The sequence below is a fragment of the Castor canadensis genome, chromosome 11, assembly GCF_047511655.1.
Source record: "Castor canadensis chromosome 11, mCasCan1.hap1v2, whole genome shotgun sequence".
Lineage (NCBI taxonomy): Eukaryota > Metazoa > Chordata > Mammalia > Rodentia > Castoridae > Castor > Castor canadensis.
In genome coordinates this window covers 22,603,151-22,619,752 of record NC_133396.1, presented here as the reverse complement: position 1 = coordinate 22,619,752, position 16,602 = coordinate 22,603,151, and the positions used below count along the sequence as shown (strand labels likewise).

At 48.7% G+C, this 16,602-nt stretch overlaps 1 protein-coding gene across 23 annotated transcripts in view; it reads right to left on the bottom strand.

Annotated features, from left to right (window-relative positions):
- Positions 1-16,602, bottom strand: part of Mapt (microtubule associated protein tau) — a 101,276-nt gene that overhangs the window by 49,080 nt on the left and 35,594 nt on the right. The gene's annotated exons all lie outside the window — the stretch shown is intronic.

Genomic DNA, 16,602 nt, shown 5'->3' with positions numbered 1-16,602 from the left:
AGTTATTCTCCTGCCTCAGCCGCCCAAGTGGCTGGGACTACAGGAGTGCCTGGCCTTTATTTACTTTTGCAGTGCCTTGACCTGAACATAGGCTCACCACTGAGCTATATCCCCAGCTCAAATCCAGTCCCAGCTCTTGACTCTGACTCCTTAACACACTCTCTCTCTCTCTCTCTCTCTCTCTCTCTCTCTCTCTTTTTTCCTGTTTTGAGACAGGGTCTTTCTATGTAGCCCAGGCTGGCCTGGAACTCGCCATTCTCCTGCCTCAGTCTCCTGAGTGCTAAGACTAAAGGCATGCACCACCATGCTCAGCCCCTGCAACTTTCTTGCTGCAGCCATATCTCCTAGAACTCTGCATTGCCTTTGTGCATGGGATAACCACCCCCCACCCCCAAGTCACACTGATGATGTGTTAATAAGGGCTCTGGGTTTCCACAGTGGAAACCATCATCCCAGGGCTCCAATGCTGGGATGGGCACAGCAGCCATGGGTTCCACTTGAGGTCTCTAGGTAGTGAAGGGGTGTGTGTGTGGGTTCTTGCTTGGTGAACTTGTGAGAAGCAGCTGGTGGAGCTTGAGAGACGCTCCCATCTCTACTCTTAAGGTTGGTTTGCCCCAGTCCAGTGGCTGCCCATACTTTGAAATCATGATTTTAGGAGCAGGACCCCCACAGGAGCCTGGGAGGCTGAGAAAGCAGGGACCACAGGTGTGACAGCTTGCTACACTCTGCTCGTTGATGTCCCAAAGCCCACCCTACAGAGACGCCCTGAAAAGGCAGGCTTGCTGATAATGAAAGTTCTCAAGTGCATCTACATTGTCCTGCTGCCCCAGCCCACTGGCCACACATATGGGCCTCATTTGTCAGTCTGTTCCTGTGCACAGAGGGAGTGCGACACTGACAGGCTGCTTAACACTAAGTGGACCTTGGTTACCTCATTGTGTCTACAACAGTTTTTTGGTGGGACTGGGGTTTGAACTCAGGGCTTTGAGCTTGCAAAGCAGGTACTCTACCACTTGAGCCACACCTCCAGTCCATTTTGCTCTGGTTATGTTGGAGATGGGGGTCTTGTGAACTATTTGCTCCAGCTGGCCTCAAACCTTGATCCTCTCATCTCAGCCTCCCAGGTAGCACAACAGTTAACAAGCAAAGTGGGCACAAGGTGGAGGATGTGTGTGCAGAGCACACCATCCTCCCTTTGACCTTGTTAGCATCCTCAGCTATCCCACTGGTACAGCTGGGATGATGTGCTTATGCCGTGGCTGTTGTGTCCCCCCAACCATCTGCATGCCCACCAAGTCAGTGGTGAACTGGTCAACTGTGGGGCACAGTGGCAGCTCCTCACTCCCGGGGCCAGGCGTGGAGAACAGTGAGGTGGCCAGTTTGGACTCTGCTTGCTAGCAGGGGCAGCACCAGGAAGGTGGCCTAAGGTGAACTTAGCAGCTGTACACAGGGGCAGCTGGGTGAGCAAGGAGTGGCTGTAGGCAGGGAGGTAATGACAGCAATCCAAAGGCCAGAACTAGAGTGTAGGCAGAGGGGATGGACAGGAAGCCGCAGATGCAAGGAGGGTAGTTTAGACAATCTCAGACTGGCCTTAAAAGTGGGTTGGGGCAGACAGAGAGGTCAGGATGCAAAAATGCAGGATGGGTAGGGGTTGGGGAATGGGGACGCCATTGGGGGAGGAGCAGGGCAAGGAGAGTGGGTTCTGTTTTTAGATCTCTGCTTGAAAGAAGAGACCCCCCCTTGCATTTTATTAACTGGTGATTCATTTCACTTGAAAGCTCTAGACTTACTCTACTATCCTCCTTGACTTCCATTATAATTTAGCTTTAATTTTTTTTTTAATGGGACTGAGTTTGAACTCAGGGCTTCATGCTTGCAAAGCAGGTAGGCATTCTACCACTTGAGACACTCCTCCAATCCATTTTGCTCTGGTTATTTTAGAGATGGGTTCTAACGAACTATTTGCCTAGGCTGGCCTATCTCAGTCTCCCAAGTAGCTAGGATTAGAGGTGTGAGCCACTGGTGCCCAGCTTATAATTTAAAAATTTGATGAGTTTTTATTTTAATAGATTTTTCATGCAGAGGAACTGCATGTTAGCTTGAGGGAAAAGGTGAGTTAATTCTTTTCTGTTGAAGGTTGATAAATGCTGTGGTCTTTGTGGGCCACAAAGTCTGTGTGGGGACGACAGTAAGTGAGCACTCCTGGCTTCTGATCAAATGCATTTATGGACATTGGACCTTGAATTCAATGAAAATGCCCCATATCATTTTTACAGGTTGTGAAATATTCCTTTCTTTTTTTTCCACAACCATTTGAAAATATAAAAGCATTATTAGCTCAACACTAGATTTAGCCTATGGACCATAGCTGTAGACTCCTAAGGCTTCTCTAGTAGTTTTTGAAAATAAATAAATAAAAATCTGTAAATAAATTAAGTCTCAGCAGGAATCACTACATTACACTCCCTGCTTGTGTTATCACTGTGGATTTGTTTTTGGTGGTGGTAGTGGGGTTTGAACTCAAGGCCTTGCACTTGCTAGGTAAGTGCTCTACCACTTGAGCCCCATCCTAGACTTTTTGCCTTGTTTTTTTTTTTAAGATAGTGTCTTTAGGTTTTGCCTAGCTAGCTTAGACCGCAATCCTACTTACACCTCTGGTGTGGCCGGGATCTGTAGGTACCACCATGCTTAGCTTATATGTTGAATTGGAGTCTCAATAACTTTTTGCCTGGGCTGGCCTTGGCTCCTGATCTTTCTGATCTCTGTCTCCCAAGTCTCTGGGATTACAGCACACCTGGCAGTGGCTTGTCGCCATTCCATGTTGGGTTTTCTTTAGCCATCTCTAGAGATTTCTATAGGTTTCAACTCAGGAGCTGGAGAACTGGCCCATTCCTGGATTTGGGCAGTGCTCAGCTGTCCTGGGAATTGGGGACACTCATCCAGGGTGTGTTTGGCTGCCAGGTTGCCTCATTTAGTCATGGAGCAGACAGCAGGGCAATGGGCCCCACAGCCCTGGTGCCTAAGGATTCCCTTGTCCCTGAACTGCCCCCATCACCCCTCAGGGCTGGAGAGTTAGCCGAATCCACAGGAAGCTGCATGAATTATAGGGCCCAATAAAGAAATTAAACCATCCTTAAAAACAGGCTAGTACTCACCATGCAAAATAAACAAACTGCGTTCTACTCAAGAGCCAATGTTTTCCTTTAAGGGATAAAAAGTGGAATGTGTGGGAAGAACTCTCTAAGTGGGGAGGTTCACCCCAGTCCAATTTGGTGGGCAAGTGCCCTTAGGTTCAGGTATCCTCTCTACACTTTCCATGGTGGGGCTAGGTCAGATGCCCATGCTGAGGTTTTGAAAACTACAGACCATGCTAAGAAAGGAGCCCAGGCTGAGAGTGCAGTTCAGTGATAGAACACTCAATGTGTGCAAAGCCCTGGGTTTGAGCCCCAGAACTGCAAAAAGAGAACAGAAGAGAGGGAGGAGAGGGGAGAACTTGAAGAGAGAGACAAGCCTGTGTTCTGGCACATCCCTGAGAGGTGAACTGACATAGAACCCAGGAAGAAGAGGTCCCTGGAGAGCAAAAGGAAGTGACTCTTCTCCCTATGGAGGACTTGCCTGGATTGATGCTGTGGGAGCCCCAGGGCTTGGCAACCAGACATGGCAACCTGTCCAAGGTGTGCTTGTTCTATGGACACCTCACAGGGCCTTGGGGAGCCCCCAAAGCTATCCTTCAGGTCAGTATCTTCCTTGTCATCATCATCCTTACAGATGCTATGGATCCTAGGAATCTGTGAAGTCACCTGCTCAAGGGCACCCAGCTAGTAGAAGGCAGGGCCTGAATGCAAAGCCTGTATCTCTCATTGTCTACGCTTTCATAAATGTTCTGCCTGGGACATCAGGGTGCAGGTCTGGGGTGCAGAAGGAACAGAGTCCCAGACTCACACCAGCAGTATGTGACAAAGTCACTTCTCTCAATCTTTATGTTCTTCATCCCTCACATGCACTCTGTCACCCTGAGCTCCCTTCCTGAGCTGAAGGGCCTTTGTCCCAGCTCTGGAGCCTGGGGGTCAGTGATAGGACAACAGGTTGTCTCCAGCCCAGGCCTGGGGTAGGGGCTGGTGACCCTGACAGCCACCCTGCCCCTGCCTTCCTTCTTCCCTGACCCCTGCTGCTCTCCTCTTCTGAGCCAAGGGCAGGATGAGTTCTCCGGAAGGAGTGGACATAGGGTAGTGCCAACTGGCAAATGGCATAGCCATGTGCCCTGGTCCGAACTCACACAAAAGTAGTGTGCTGAAAACGCCTAAATGATAACTAGGCCCTGAGGGGGTGCCCAGTGTGCACAAGACCTGTCATCTCCCCTCAATCCCTGTAATCTCAACAGACACAGACAGGAGACACCTTGCTACCTTCCACTCCCACTGTTCTTGCACTTTTCAACCAGTCTCTGTCTCTGTGTCTCTGCATCTGTCTGTCTGTCTGTCTCTCTCTCTCTCTCTGACTCCCTATTTCCTGCTTGCCCTCTCAGAGGCTTAGAGGCAGTCAGGTGGGAGGTAAGGAAGAAATTTGAGGGAGGAACAAAAGTTGAGTTAAACCTGGAAATTAAAACAGGTCATTGTTTATGGACTCCTGGAAAAGAATTGCCTTCTGATAAGAACAGATGAGAAGCAGAAGGCCCCAGATTCTGTCCCTGTCATTCTCAGCCAAACTGAGCCCTCAGCAGGGGAAAAGGCTGTCTGAGCTAGTCACCTACAAGGTCACACCTCAATCAGTGGCATTTGATACATGCACCAGGTTAGGCAGCCATCACCTCTTTCTACTTTCAAATCATTCTCTCTGCCCCAAAAAGAACCCCTGAACACACACAGCAGTCCCACCCTGTTCCTCCTCCCTCTCATCTCCAGCAGCCCCTTGGCTCCTTCCTGTCTACGCCAGTGTGCCTAGCTTCTCCACTGAGCTTCACAGTCAGGTTTCCCCCAGGTGGTATCCTGGGGCAGTGCTCCAAGCCTGAGCAATATTCTACTGTAGGGGTAACCACATTTGCTTACCCATTAGCCACTGAAGGTACCCAGAGATGACTGGGAATAAGATAACATGTAACTTTTTGTTGTGACTTTCTTTTTCTGAGAATTGTGAAAATGGGTGGAGAGTAAAGACATGAGTGAAGGAGACTGGCAGGTCCTCTGAAACCTTCAGCTTCTTCCTCATGTTGCCATGGCTGAGCCCCCAAAGGCCCTCCATATCCTCGGGGGGTTCAGAAATATTCAAGTGAGATACTGGGTCCCTTTGGGACCCAAAGAATAGGGTCTGCCTAGGCTGCAAGACCAGTGAACATTTTGCACAGAAGTTCACATCTGTACGACTGACCTGATATCTCAGCCTGTCCTCGGAGGTGTCTGGAGGTACCCAAGGGAATCCCAGGTGCCAGGCCCACCTCAAAAAAGACCTCTAGAGCCTCACTAGGGCTGCTTGCTTTCTTCAATGCATCTGCCATTTCCGTGGGCACTTTCCCAGGGCAGACTATCTGGCTCACTCACTGTAGACCTGGGAGGTGGGCAGTGTGGGAATCCCAGATTGGGAAGGACTCCAGGGGCTAATGGCCTGACTCTGATTCTTCCACCACCACTCCCAGCCCTTCACTCTGGGGGAGGATTCCCCAGTGCTGAAGCCATCCTGATCCCCTCCCCCCCCACACACCTGTAAAGTTTCAGCTTACAAAAGCCAATTAGCTGCTCCCTGGTGAGAACCCCCTGGGCATTCCTAAAGAAGCCTCAGCCTCTGGTCCCTGTGGATCTGGGCCATTTCTTGCCTGAGGAAGATGAAGACCCAGGGGTCTTTCTCCTCCTGCCTCCATCCTCTTCCTTCTCACTTTCTTGCTGAAGGCAAAACAGTTTGGTAATAGCAATTCAGGTCTTAGAGAGTTCCTTAGGAAGGGAGGGGCCATCAACACCCTATGGTGGCCATATCATTTGAGACCCAGTTAGGGGATTTCCAAGAGGCTCTCTAACACAACAACTTCAGGAGAACTAATTGAGTTCCAGAGAGGTTCAGTAAACAGGCACACAGCTAGGAAGGGCGAGCAGTCTTTCCGTGAGAAAACGCAGTTTCACGGGTTACTTTCCAACAGATGATAGCCTTTGTAAAAGGGGAGGTGAACATCATGACCAAGTCTGGGCTGCAGTTAGTCTGGGAGTTAAGGAAAACCAGTAGGGTTGGTCTCTCCTCCTTGGTCCATCTTGGCCCCAGCTGGATGCACGGCAGGCGCAGTCCAGGCTGGAAACCCAGCTTCCTGGGCTCAAATACAATGGACAGAGCTTGGTCCCTGGAGCAGCAACAGGCGGGGCGTTCCAGGGCGCGCCTCGGCCTCTAGGGGGCGCCCGACGCCAGCTGGGGCCGTGAGGAGACCGGGGATCATGGAACTGATGGCCACGGGGTCCCAAGAAAGATCACACTTACCCTCCCGGGGTTCAAGGCCCAAACTAGACTCCGACAACAGGGATGACTACACTGGAACATGGAAAAAGGGCGGCTTTTATGGCATGTGAATTGTATCTCCATAAAGTGATTTTCTGAACAAATAAATCTATACATTTATAAATACCTAGAGGTTAAGAAAATAAATCTGAAATATTGGCAACAGTTTATTCAACTCAATGAAGAGCAGATAAAATTTTCAACTTTTCAGTAATTTTGAACATTTTCACAAAAAATTGGACAAGAATGGATGTAAAAAAATCATCTTGAACTGAAGAAAAGGTGCTATTCTTTAAAAAGTCAAAAATAAAGAAGTCAACAAACAATACTATAAATTCATTTTTTGCAAAGTGAAAGACCAAAGCATTCTCAAGCAATCCATAAAACTATTTTTAAATAAAAACAAAACACAAGCTGGGCACCTGTGGTTCACACCTATAATCCTAGCTACTTGGGAGGCTGAGATCAGAAGCCCAGGCAAATAGATCCCATCTCCAAAATAATCAGAGCAAAACACACTGGAGGTGTGGCTCAAGTGGTAGAGTGCAAGCCCAGTCAGACAAAAAAAGAAAAAAAATCACACAAAAAACCCACGATCCTAGATAGATATCAGGCAGATAAGCAAAAACCAAGTAGAGACAAACCTAGATCCTGAAATAACTTTAGAATGGACTTTGCTCTCAAAGGTTATTTTTGCCTTTGCATCCACCATCTTTTTTTTTTTTTTGCTGTGGTCCCTTTCTCTGCTCCTCCATGAATTTGCCAGTGCATCTAGGCAGGTAACAGGAGTCATAATAATAGGAATTGTGTTTCAAGCAGTTCCTTGTATTGGCTATTTTAATTCTCACCACAGCCAATTATTATTCCTATTTTGACAAGTGGCACAGTCAGGTTGAGTAAGTTGCTTGAAGTCATACAGTAAGCATGTAATAGAGCCAGGGTTTGAAACCCAGGCAGCCTGGCATCCGAAGTTGCCCTGTTAAGCCAATGATAATGATGATAAAATCAGTGGTGGCTGATATCTGTGAGGGAGCATAAGAACATTGGCTGAAGGGAACTAACGCTCTAGTGTCCTTTGAGAGCATCCTCATACTCTACTCTGTAATGCACAGGGCATAACTCCTTCACTTTAAGATATGAATCCTAGTCTCCCGAAATCCCTCCTCTAGGAAGGACAGGAGCCAAATCAAAGACAAGAAAGAGTCTCAAAGGCTTCAGTAAGCACTCTCTTTGGCTAGGTCCTGGCAGCTGGGAAGCTACAGTTGGTCCCTGAGTGCTGCCCCTTACACGGCAGAGGGAGGTGTCAGTAAGGCTGGAGGGAAGACAGCATCGCCAGCCTCCGAACTGTGGGTCACATTACATCACAGCTTACCACAGATTGTTCTAGAAGATGATCATGAAATGAGTCCCTTGAATGGATAAAGAGTTTCCTGTGATATCAAAGCTAAGAAAATCAGAGCAAACATTGCTTTTTGGACAAACTGCTCTGAGAGGAGGGAAGGATGGGAAGAAGGCATTATTTCCTCAGAGTGACTCACAGTCATTGTTAAAAAGTGAAACACAACAATTTTAAAGAAGAGAGCACACAGAACACCACCCCCTGCCCCAGCCTGCAGACCCCTCTCTGCACATGGCCCCTTCCCTGGCACACCTGGCTCCACCAGCTCTTTTGCAGCCTATTTACCCATGTACCAACATGCTAATATTAATAGGCTTCATCCTAATGCCTGCCTGGTCTTCACTAGGTATAATTTCTAGTGACATATGTGGTGGTGGGGTGTCTCTGCTTCCAACTCCAACAGGTAGCAAATGGTCCAAGATCAACACAAAATTGCACTCAAGTGTGCTCAGGAGGGTAGCTTTTAAAGTCCCTCCCACACACCTTTTCTTTTGTTTTGTTTTTTTGAGACAGGGTCTCACTATGTAGCCAGGCTGGCTTCAAACTCTCCATCCTCCTGCCTCCACCTCCCGAGTGCTGGGATTATAGCTGTCCTTTCTGAAGACACTTTGTAGATAAGGTTTGGGCATGGCACAGCCGTGTCCTCACCACAAGGCTGGGGGAGGTCCCTTCTACCTTCTTCTGGGCCCTAAGGGGGCCTGCAGGGGCCCTTACTTCCCTTCTTCAGTTCTGAATGAGGACTCTACTGTGAGGCCAGATGACATGATCTTTGTATCTCCCCCTGGTGCACTGAGAGGCCCCTCTACTGCAGCCCATCCCTCCTGGGAGGCACCAAGTCCAGCTTGCTGTCTGAACAGCAGGCTGGGTTCCCCCAGCCTGTGGCTTCAGAAGTGCAGGCACCAGCACCAAATCTTCCCAAGGGAACTTTGCTCCAGGCTCAGACTTCTCTGTGGACTTGGGTACAAAGGACCCCTGGTGTGGAGTTCAAAGCACTGTGGTAAAGTCAGTCAGGACGGTTCCTAGCCTGGCAATGCTAGATGTGACTTGCCTTCTCTGAATGGCAGGTTCTTCACATGTAATAGGATGGTGCCACACCTGTCTCATAGCTAGCTGTGAGGGTCATCAAAACATGCATGTGAAAAACAGCATGTTAGTGACAGTGATGTTCTAGCCTGAGCAGGCTGACACCATGACAGTAAGGAGATAGAGAAGAGGCTTTGTCTGACAGAGGCAGTCGGGCTGACAGGGGAGCTTTCCTGTCTCTGCCCTGATGGAGGGGGTGACAGTGGGCAGGGGCCATAGGCAGGCTGAGTCAGCTGGTAAGGAAGGGGCACTGAGGGGACTTCTGAATGTCCATCACAGGGGTGGAGTGGCAGCAAACTTCAGAGAAAGAACAGGGGTCCTTGGTCCTCATTCCCTCCAGTGCAGTCCCCAGATGAGTGACAAGTGAAGACAGTCACAGAGGACACTGCAGAGAATCTGGGGGGACAGAGGGCCTGGAACTTCCTATACCAGAGTCTCAGCTTGCTGGGAACTTACCCAGGAGCAGTGGGGGAGGGAGGAGCTTGAATGGCCACAGGGATCAGCCTGAAATTGGCTGTTTTTACCCTGACATTTCATTAGATGGGCAACAAGGAAGACAGAGAGAGAAGAGGAGAACTAGGAAGGGAAGGGGGTGGTTTTTTCAGATGCCTTCATTTCTATTTTTTGAGTCTGAGGACATACACTGAAAGACACTGGGGAGAAAAGGGTGGCAGGAGTTTACTGCTAATTAGCAGTTGTCCCAACATAATGAATGATTTGAACTCAGTGTAGCCTTGGAAGGCCAGAAAACAAATGGGGTCCACTGAGCACATGTAAGAAATGCCACACCATGTCCAGCACAGCCGTCTCCCAATTCTCTCTTTGACAGCAGTGCCCACACCCTTCTGTGTGGTGCATCCAGGTCACAGTTCACAACAATGCAGGTATACTCCAACCAGGCTTCCAGATCCACTCTGGATCCTTCACCTACTGGTTGTGCAAACCTGGGCCAATTATTCAACCTCTCTGAGCCTCAAGTATCTTATCTGTGAAATATGGGGAGTAAATGAATTAACGGTATGTGTTATAAGGCTATGTAAGTGGCAGCTATGGCTGTTACCATTAAAACCCTGTCTTCCAGACTGGAGGTGTGGCTCAAGTTAGAACACCTGTCCAACAAGCATCAGTTACTGACCTCAAACCCCAGTACTGCCAAAATAACAACACTGTATCGTCCATTAATTTAGCCAAACCTTTCTGGAATATTTGTATTTTCAGACTAAGCAGATTCTCAGAGTGAGGAACCTGCCCCATCCCAGATCCTGGCATCTGGAAGGCTTTGCCCAAGTTTGCATTACAATAATGCTCACACAGGCTGCCTTGGAGAGGTGCCTGGAGTTCATGCTAGAATTGGGAGCCCACCAGGGAAGAAACGCCCGACAGCAAAAGAAGGATTGTGAGAACCCGCAGCTCTCTCTAAGGGCTCTTGTTTGAAAATACCCAGGACACGTGGTGCCCCCTTGGCCCTCCTGGTGCAGCCTCTGGCCAGGCAGGGCAGATGGCAGACCCTGTGAGATCATCCCCTGGTCCCGTGATGCCCTGGGGACAGGGCCAAAACCCTGTCCCTGTGCACCCTGTGTGAAGTCAACCACTGTGTAAGATGGGTGAGGGAGAAGCATGCACACTTGCCCTCAGAAGTCCTGCAGGAGAAAACAGTGGTGGTAGAAATGTGCCCAAGCATGATTTTTATAAACAAGAGAGCAACGCTTCTATATGAGTGCACAAACAAAATCCTGAAGGATTAGCAGAGCAGGGGTTTCCCTGGGAAGGTTGTGCTGCGAGGGGGATGTGTCTTGTCTCAGGCCCATGTTTACTGTCTGATGAAGAGCAATAAAAACACTCCCATTTGGCAAAGCAAAACACCCTTGTCCCACAGTCTGGACCACTGAGGACCATCCCACAGCACACTGTGGGTCTGAGTCAATTAGAACAAACACATTGGAAATCTGGGTCAGGGAGAGACAGAGAGAGGAAGCTGGGGGTATACAGGTTCTGGATCTCAAGAACACACTGTCTTGTTCAATGCCCAATGTCCACTGCCTGGAAGGGCCAAGGATGGTCTGGACAGCGTTCATGTTCAGAAACAGAAACTACAGTCACCTGCCAGGGAGGGAGGAGGGAGAGAGGGAAGAAAAAAGGGAGGGAAGGGGGAAGGAGGAAGGACTCAAAGGCTTCTGGGTCTTCCAGGCATCTCAGCAATACTAAAACCAAGGGAGTGTAACTTTAAGTGCAGGAATTTTATGGTATGGATGTCATCATCTTAATAAAGATGGTTTCCAAAAGTTGCATAGGAGGCTTAAAATCAAAATTATTTTCTTTGCCCAAATCTAAAAAGAGATGCCTTTGAGCCTGGGCAGGATCTGGGACTCTCAGCTGGTACCAGCGCTGCAGCCTGGGTTTCTCTGCCTCCCGTCTCCCAGCAGGAACCCCAGGTTAGCAATTCACCTTGAGGAAAAGCTGGAAGGCAAATTTCTCCACTTGCCAGTCTGGCTTTGGCTCAAAGCCTGTCACCAGGGAAAGTCTGTCAGTGTTGAAGGTGTGTATTGAATGAACAACCCCAGAAGTTTTTTTGGAGGACATGGGACCGTGGTGGGACGTGGGTTGCGGCCCACAGGGAGCAGAGGGTGCCAGGAAAGGACACCTTCCTAGGTGGGTGGTCCAACATGTCTGCAGGGGAGGTACACATGCCACCTCCTGAGGCTAATCTGTTAAAACACAGCACCTGTGGCTTCCGGCTACTGGGGAGGTGGTGATCAGGAAGATCTCAGCTCAAAGCCAACCCAGGCAAAAACTCTGTGAGACACCTATCCAACCAACAAGCGGGGTGTTGTGGTTCACACCTGTAATTCACCCCCTCCTCCAGCTACTTGTTAGGCATAGGTAGGAGGATCTCCGTCTTAGGCTGGTCTCAGGCAAAAAGTGAAGATCCTATCTCAAAAATAACTAAAGTGAAAAGGGCTGGGGGCATGGCCCAAATGGTAGAAAGCCTGCCTAGCAAGTGTATGGCCCTGAGTTCAAACACCAGTACTGTCAAAAAATACTTGTTATTCTGAACAACTGCAAACCACTGTAGCTGGTGCAGCAAGTACTCAACATGGGGCAGGTACATCACTAATGAGTGGCAGAGTGAAAGAGAGAATGTTCACCGAACACCTCTCCCCACGTACCAGCGACACGTGGGGCCCTGAGTGCTACCCTGTCACTTCCAGACCTTTGCAAGTGCTGTGAACCAGTTTAAGCTTCATCAAAGTTGTCCCTGCTTCTAGAAGTCTCCAGACTTGGCCAAACTCCCTGCATAGTGCTGTAATTTCTCTGGTCACTGGAATGTCCACGCCTGGGTGGGTGATGCATATCCACCTTCCTTATCCCGGTGTCCTTAGCATTGGGCCCACCTCTGGCTCAGGGAAGCCCCTGGGAAACACTGCAATCAGTGAGCCTGTGGGGGTGGGGAGAGCTGAGTGGCACTGCCCCAACATATTACTTCCCCAGCTCAGAGCATGGAGCATGTCTCAGATCTGTGCTCTCACATGGCCACCCCAGCTCCCTGGTAACAGCTGGACCCCAACACCCACTGGGGACAGTGTTCACTCCTCTGTGATGTAGAAAGGGGCTCACAATTCTTCCACTTCTTTGTGAATCTCAAAGGACAAATGAGATGTAACTTGTGTGCCTCCTGGTCATTGGGTTAACAAGGAGGGGCTTGATCTTGTCATTTTTGTCAGCAAGGTCTCTCCATTTTGGTTCTTTCTCCCCCTCCCCTCAAACAGACTTGTTCTCCAGGCACCTGTCTGTCCTATGGCCTATGGACCTGCTCGGCCAAGACAGTAATGTAATCTTGAGTTCTCAATCTTGGAAAGGACCTCAAAAGAAAGCTCTCTCTCTCTCTCTCTCCCCACCCCCTTTTGTGGTTCCGGGGATTGAACTCAGGGCCTCTGGCAAACCCCCAGGCCTTTTGTTTGTATTTTGTTTTTGATATAGGGTCTCCCTAAATTTTACCTAGGCTGGTCTGGAATCTGAGATCTTCCTGCCACTGCCTCACAAGTAGCTAGGATTACAGCTGTGAACCACCTGGCTTCTCAACAGCACCCCACAAAGTAGCTGTCCAGCTCCTCTAGAGTACTTCCAGTGACAGGAAGTTCATTACCTCTAGAGGGGGGTCATTCTATTTGTTTCTTTAAGACAAGGTCTTACTATGTAACCCAGGCTATCCTCGAACTTGAGATCCTCCAGCCTCAGCCCCCCAAGTGATGGGATTACAGGTATGAACCACCATGGCCAGACTTATTTTGGTCACTTTTGCCAGTCAGAACATTATTCTTTATATATTTTTTTCTTCTGGCAACACGGGTTTAGGTTCAGGGCCTCCCGCTTGCTAGGCAGGCGCTCTACCACTTGAGCCACTCCACGAGCTCAGGACATTATTCTTTTTGTGTCTGGAAACTGCATCCCTGAAATGTGGGCAAATTGGTCCTGGCTCAGCCCATTGGAGCCACACAGAACATGCCAGGCCTACTTCCTGGAAAGCCCTTCACAGATCCAACCACTCTGCACCCTTGTGTTCCCTTCTCTAGGCTAAATACACCTGACTCCCACACTATTCCTTCCCTGGTCCACATTGGAGGCAGTTCTGAGTATTGGAAGGTGGTATAAGCTCTAATAACGCAACCACAATGGTGACAATTCATCTGAGTATTTCCTGTGTGCTAGGCTCATGGAAGCAGCCATCAAATCCTCACTACAACCTATCTGGCTAGGGAGATGATGTCCCAAATTCACAGTTGAAGACACTGGAGAACAGAGGGAAAGTAACTTGCCCAAGCTCACACAGTCAGTCAGCTGGGACACCAGCAGGACAGGTCACTGCAGATATGGAGAGCAAGGCAGAAAGCCACTGTTTCCCACAGCTTCAAATGCATGCACTTGACACTGCAGGTCAAATTCGGGTGTCTATTTACTTAGGAAATGCCACAGCCTCTTGGCCGTGAAAAACAGAAAGCTTGCAGTGTGCAGCCTGGCTTATCCCTTTCTGTAGATTTTCCTGAGTTCCTAGCACGATTGCAGGGCATCACTCCCAACAGGAAGAAGATGGCCTGACTCCTCTCACCTCTATAAGCCAAGAGCAAAAAGGCAGTAAGGCCAGTTAGGTCACCCAGCATACCTCTGAACACAGAAGGAGACTAGAATTCCTGAGTCTGGAACACACTTAGGGGAACATGTCGTGTCAAAAGAGACCCAGCCCACACAGGCCATGCACACAAAACTGGGGCTCTGCTCAAAGGTGGCTGGGGGCACTTGGGGGACAGTGTGCTGCTCTGTGAGGTTCAAGATGAAGTCACAACACATGAGTATCTGCTAAGGACCTGCTACCCACAGGTTCAAGAGCAGGAGCTGAGTGCTTAAAAACCTCTGTAACAGCCATTCACAGTTGGACAACACAGTAACTGGCACCTTCTTTTCACTCTGTGCCTTGTCAGTTGGACACCATTTTCCAGAGAGCCATGGAATGCTGCTTTATAAGCAACAGCCAAGAGACAAAGGACATGTAAACAAAACATCTCCAGCCAGTGATTTTTAAGTTTTGGTTGTGCTGGGGATGGAACCCAGTGCCTTGTGCAAGTCAGGTAAGAGCTCTGTCACTGTGCTACAGCCCCAGCCCCAAGTCAGTGTTTATTTTGTTGTTTGTCCATTTGTTTTTGCAGTACTGGGGATTGAGCTCAGTCAGGGCCTTGGGCTTGCTAGGTAGGCACTCTACCACTTAAGCCACACCCCTAGCTCCTTCACTTTTGATTCGTGTTTATCAGATAGGGTCTTGTGCTAGCTTCCTGCCTCTACCTCCCCAAGTAGCTGGAATTATAGGCATACACCACCATACCTGGCCCTCCAAGCTGGTGTTTTAAAGGTTTGTTTTAGTTTAAAAAGTAGAAAATGAGAAAATATTGTATAACAGGGCTACAAAATAAGCTGATCACAAAAATCTGGTAAGATTAAATGAAATATGACTAAGGGTATTGTCTTACCAAATATAATTCTGATCTTAATTTGTATCCTAATTCAGATATATATCCCACCTCTCCCAGATCTTGTTTTAAAAGATTAAGTATGAAATCTTCTATTGAGTAAAGTATGTACTTGCATTTAAGGTGGTAGGCAGAATAATGGCCTCTCACAGATGTCCCTGTCTCCAGAACTGTGACCGTGTTACTTGACATGGCAAAGGGACTTAAGTCACCAGCTGACAAGGATAGGGAGCTCACCCTGGACCATCAGGGTGATTCTTGTACATGGAAGAGGGAGGGAGGGAGTTGATGTCAGAAAGATGAAAAGTGGGACACACTTGACCATCGCTGCTGGCTTTGAAAGTGAAGTAGCCATGGTGGAAGAGCATGGCAACCTCTAGAAGCTAGAAAGGAAGGAAAATGGGTTCTGCCCTGGACCCTCCAGAAAGGAATACAACCTAGCCAACACCTTGACCTTAGCCCAGGGAGAACTATAGTGGACTTCCAACCTCCAAAACTGTAAGATTTATTTGGTTTAAGTCATAAAATTTGTGGCAACTGGCTATGGCAGCAAATTGAAAATGAATACAATTTTGATAAATCTGCTCATGAATGTGGACAAGTACTTTGATAACAACTTGATTTGGGGAGGGAAGGAAAAGAAAAGATTTGGATGGTGCACTTGCCATGCAGTAGGCATTTTGTGAGGTATGGTCTTCCTTTCTTTATACTCAAGCTAACTAAAAGGCCAGAGAGTCCCAGAATAACTGCACCTTCTCTCTCCACACCCTACAGGGCCCTTCCCACCCTTCTCTCCATGTCACCACCTGCTGGCTTCCTATAGATAGAGCGATTGGGGATCAGGGCAGAGGTGAGGAGACTTCTCCCTTCACAGCTCTGGTCCTGCTATGACCTCAATGTCTGCACAGTGCAATGATGGGGCAGGAAGGAAGAGCACAGTGTGTGCTGGGCTATGCTGGAGAGAGGAGGTAAGTCAGGTGACACGTGCCACACATGCTGTGTCAATGAGCTTGAGCCATCAACCTCTCAGATCACATATACATCTGCAGGCTAAAAGAGTCTGATTTCCCACTTTGATACATGAACCAGATGGAAGAACTGTCCTCTCCCAGGTGGGGCAAAATGACCCTGGGCTTCTCACGCTATTATACAACTCTACACATGTGTGTCAGCTGTACTTGGGTGGCATGTGTGGCCCCTGTAGCCTCCCAGGCATTCAGCAACACACCTGGGATTGGTCTGGGGCAGGGGTGGGAGTGGGTGGGGGTGGGGTGGGAGTTGTCCACGTGTGGTTAATGATGCAATTGTAGGAGGGCCTTCTCTGCTCAAAGGGTAGAATCCAGTTAGTTAAGAATGATGCTTTGTGCTTAAAAGGCACACTTCATCCATTAGTCTTTTCAGCTAAGATCACTTTAAATAAAAGCTGCCAAGCTGGGGCTATAGGAAGCATCTATTATTAACAGAGAAAGCAGACTCCAAAGTGATGGGCTCCCTAGCTCTGCACACCGGGAAGTAGATTTGGGAGCTCACTCATAGCTGTTGGCTATGTAACAAATAAGGTTTATGGCAGCTTTCCATGCATGAATGCATTATTGATGCTGCGTGTGGGAGCTGTGTGCAGGCCTGTAACGT